Source organism: Chrysochloris asiatica, unplaced genomic scaffold (assembly GCF_000296735.1).
Source record: "Chrysochloris asiatica unplaced genomic scaffold, ChrAsi1.0 scaffold00234, whole genome shotgun sequence".
Classification (NCBI taxonomy): domain Eukaryota; kingdom Metazoa; phylum Chordata; class Mammalia; order Afrosoricida; family Chrysochloridae; genus Chrysochloris; species Chrysochloris asiatica.
In genome coordinates this window covers 2,277,598-2,282,682 of record NW_006408752.1, presented here as the reverse complement: position 1 = coordinate 2,282,682, position 5,085 = coordinate 2,277,598, and positions in this window count along the sequence as shown.

Genomic DNA, 5,085 nt, shown 5'->3' with positions numbered 1-5,085 from the left:
GGCTTCTAACCTACAGAATTGTAACATTATAAATCTGTGTTATTTTCAACTACTGAGTTTGTGGTAATTTGTTACAGCAGCAGTAGAAACCTAATATGTGGAGTAAATCACTAGATGCATATAAAGTGTTTCTATTTGCAAAACAAACCTCTACATCTCTAAATAAACCATGTTCAATCATGACAAATAGATTTCCAGGCTAACTCCCTGCTCGAAATGCCCTCCTGATTCACTTTCATCTATTTAAATATTCTCTGTAATTCAAGTCCAGCTGGAGATTTATTTCTTCCAGAGTATTCCAACCCAATTTCTCTTGATATATTGTCTATCTGTAATCATTACTCCCTTACCTTGTTAATCAATTGTTTTGATTGGACATCTGTATATCTTGCTCCTAGAATTGGGTTTTAGGCTCTTGAAGAACAAGGATCATATATTACCTTCTTTGTAGACTTGTTAGTAACCAGAAAACTGCATGCACATGTTGATCAACTCTTTATAAATAGTTTGCTAAGATAAAACGTTTTTTAATTAAAAAATTTTAAAGCTCAAGTATTGCTAATTGAAAAATAATCATTGGACTCATTGATGAAATTATAATGCAATTCAGTGAGAAAACAATACAATTATCAAATAGCTTTCCCCAAGAAAACATCCCTGGCACAAAGAAAGACATATCCATGTATATTTTAGTGGCAAGTTAAGCAGTAATCTAAATAGATGAGCTACCTTCAGTTGCAAAAGAGTTGTACTTAACTACAGGTGAATAGCAATGTAACACCTTCTTACCAGCTTGGGAAGAGATCAGCCTGCTGGCTAAGTAGAATGGACAGGTTTATTGTTAGTGATTGAAAAGTACTTCACACTCTTGGCTAAACCTTGAAATGCTCTGCTCACACAGAGCTTAGCTGGTCCTTTGTTCCTACATTCATTAAATTTAATTCCATCCCTTGGAATAGGAACATTTCAACTGTTAACAAATTGTTACAGCTGACATCCCACCCAGAATTATGCATATCAGAAAATTACCCCAGTCGTGATATTTTGCCACAAAATAGGTATATATATTTAACAAGGGGAAAAGTGATAAAGGAGGTTTTCAAGCCTGCTTAATTGAGGAAAGCAGGATCAATAATGACATAAGCATGGATTGAGATGAAGGCAGGTTTATTTGATGTTCTCTTATAACATTGCTGATATCCTAATACGATTCATATTCACATGCCAATCCCAATAGTTGTTTACTTGTAAGAGAATATTCTGTTATCATCATTCTTTGGGCTCTAATGGTGTTGATAATTTTCAATTCCATTTGCATCTTCTTTTTAACCATATGATTGGGCTCTAAGGAGAGAGGAATTTTGATGCAAGGTCTGAAATTGAGTAGAAAAGATTTATCTCCATATGAAGCACTTGGATAAGCAACGGAGGGAAAGCAGAGCATGTGTCATAGATAGAGTTTAAATTGGTGGTGAGATCTATGCCTCATCCTCAGCCTTAATCATGAGCTACAAGATCCTCAGTGCTGTGCCATTTTCTCTTAGTTTTCTGGGCTCCTAAACAAATCAAGCCAGATGAAGTCACTGTCCATCAACCACAAAATTGATGAGCAGACTCCATTGGCCCTAAATGATTCTTCAATACATCTTTACAGCATGTCTGCTGTCCATCTCCAAGCACAGTGGCACTGCTGAGACACAGTAGTCTAAGTACTTTTCAGTCTCTACTGTTTACTACCTGTTGGGTATATTGGTTCAAATGATGGGATATATAGTTCATTAATTCAACAACAATATAGCCACATATTTCCTGCTGATCGGCTAATACCAGACATCAGCAAGTGCTCTTGCTTGTTTTGATAAATGTATGCTTCATGTTCAGAAGCTTGAGTGTGAAAGTGGTGGATGATTTAAGTAGAATTTAATGTAGACTTAGCTTTGCCACCAGAGACATTCAGCCTTTGTTTGGAATCTCCCTTCAAAGTGGCTCCGAAAGGGTAACATTCTCATTCTGGTCCTCTGTTTTGTTATTGTCAATGACTTGTCCATGGTCTGTTGCAGACTGCAGGTACTGGGATGTGAGGACTGGTGTCATGGACGAAAATCCAGCATGTGGCTGCACTCAGACTTGCTGTGCAGAGACCCTGAGGGCTCAAGGAAGTAACCTCCGGACATCCTGGGTTCATTGGCTTTTACGAACTCACTGTTGGACCAGCTCTGTATAATTCTCTTTAGTCCTATTAATTCATGCTATGCTTCAAACTCCTGTAACTGTAGCCTCTGAGAAAATGGTTTCTTATGTGCCCTTCTTAATGTCTCCACTGTGTTGGCAGTGCTTAAGGTGTTCTGGGAACAAATCTCTCTGAGGAACAAACTCTGGCCACTGGGCAAGCTCGTCCAAACTGTTCTTTATCAAATTATTCAGTTGTTTGATATTAACTTAATACATGAGCCCTTGATACCCATGGACAAATATTAAACTGCTCCTAAAGCCGAGACTGTAAAAAGCTCCAAAAACAAGTTTGCTGGGAAGCTCTGGAGACAAGTTTCCCCCAAGGAATTAACTCAGTGGATTGGTGTATTCTGGGGTTTTTATCTAAAGAACAATAGGTGGCTGCCGTCTCAGTTCGACCCCAGGTGCAAACCATTCAGCCAGACGTCTTGCTTCTTCCTGCAGGCCTCGGCCAGCCAGCTGACACAGCAGGACTCCTTTCAATCCTTTTCACCTTTTTCCCATTCGAGATTAGGTGCTATAGGTATGTTAATTAGCCTGGAGAAACCAAGTTGCTGCCCTGGGATTCGAACCTGAAAAGTACCATATACTAATTTGCTTGAATTTCTGGAAAATTAAGGATGTTAGATTATCAAGACAATTTGTGATGTATGTTTTAGAATTTGATTTCTGTAAATCATTGTGTCCTGTTTTGAATGATTAATCACATTTCACTTCTGAACCCCGTCTTAATAAACCCCACCTTCCTTTGTGTAAAGCTCCTCCCCGAAATAAAACTGGGGTGCAGACCGAAGCCCGCATGCATTGTGGCTTGCAGCATGAGCAGGCTTTGCCGTTGGCAAGGTGTGCAAACGGCATGCATAGCCAAAATGTTTAGAATGCAGGATCTGTCTGATGCCAGTTATGCATCCACTCTGGTTTTGGGGTGTCTTCTTGTCTCTCTTGTTGTGTCTTTGTGTGTACTTTTTCTCTATCTCTGTCACTGCCAGATCTCCCTCCTTCGTGAACTGAACCCCCATGTCGAGGCCGGCTCTCGACAATGGTCCCTGACTCATTGACTGTCAACAGTTTGTTCCTTTCCCATGTCTTTCATTTTGCCTTGGATTAATTGTGGTTTTCTATATATGTGCCTCCTCTACTACTAAGATTAAGCTTCTTGACAGCAGAGAATTTACTACTGATATTTAAATTTTTCTCAGGACATAGCAAATATCAGTGCACATACAACAAACATTTTCTGAGTATTGAACAAATAATAGTGGCACAGTGATTAAGCATTCAGCTGCTAACTGAAAAGTTCGTGGTTCAAACCCACCAGTTGCTCTGTGGGAGAAAGATGTAATAACTACAACCTAGGAAAACCTAGGAAAATTGGAATGGAATGCATAAACATCGATATCCTAGGCATTAGTGAGCTGAAATGGACTGGTAATGACCATTTTGAACCTGACAATCACATGGTTTAGTATGATGGGAATGACAAATTGAAGAGAAATGACATTACATTCATCATCAAAAAGACTATTTAAAGATCTGTCTTGAGACCATTATTGTAAAAGTTTAAGAAAAGATACTCATACTAAACAGGAAAAAAAATTCTTTGTTGGTTACCAGGGATGGGAGGGAAGGGACGGTAAAGCATAGGGTGGGAGACAGATACATCATAGTTCAGTTGTTGGGGAGAGCAATACACACAAAGGGGAAGGGGAATGGAATAACAAGGTAGATAGGGGAACACTGAGGCAGGTTCGCATAGGCTAAATGGGACAGAGGTATATAGTGATGTATGCTCAACCTTGGAACAACAGGGATCTGTGATACAAGGATCAAGGCATAGACTGAATGGGTAAAAGAGGGGAAATAATGTTAAGATGCTTGACTGTCTAATGAATATTAGTTTCCCTTGCCTACTATTGTAAAATACACACTTGAGTGGTATAGAAAGGAATATCAGGAAACCTGATTACAGAAAGCTTGTAAGTCTATCTTCAGCCTATAACGCATTGTTGTTGTTGTTAAGGGCTGTTGAGTCGGTTCTGACCCATAGCTACCCTGTATAGGGTTTCCAAGGAGCAGCTGGTGAGCTTGAACCATCGACTTTATGGTTCAAACCAACTTTGCAGTCCAGTGCATTAACCCACAGAGTGTTCTAGAACTCGCCCAGTGAAATAGGCTTCTGTGGAGTCTTCGTAATGTATAGGACCTCAGGTGGAATCCTGAGTCACCTCCAGAACCTTTTGAGGTGGGACATTTCCATTTGAAAGGACAAGCAGACCAGCCTAGAGCAGCTAGAGGAACAGAAGACACTTCTTGTAAGAAAGACCAGCAGGAAAAATAAAAAACAAAAATGGCAGTCTGATTGGCTACTAAAAGAAGAAGCATGTTGTTCACCACGGAGCCATCAACCAAGTCCCTTCAGGACAAACCCCCTCCAACACTGAAACTCAAAGGGAACACACAAGCAGGTGTGTAAGCTTGCTGGTGACCACATTGGTCTACTGGTAAGTGGAAGTGGGGAAGAGGTAGCAATGAAAATATGGGCTGAGTTTGACCACAGTCGACCACATAGACTCCCGTTGACCTGGAGATGAGAGAGAGAAGAGGAAGGGATGGTTGGTCCAAACTATGGTGAGCCCTGGGGACTTCTGAGCCCATGTACAAGGACATAGCCATGGAGGGCTAGACCTGAGAGTGAAGCATCCAGCTGATATGAAGTGAGGGGAGACAAGCAAGAATGTCCAAACTTGCAGATAGTAACCATTTGATCTAGCTTCAAAGGCTTGATGATCAGAATTCAAATAGAGGAAGATAAAGGAAACAAGTGTAAATTGCTACAATTTGATGAACTTGACC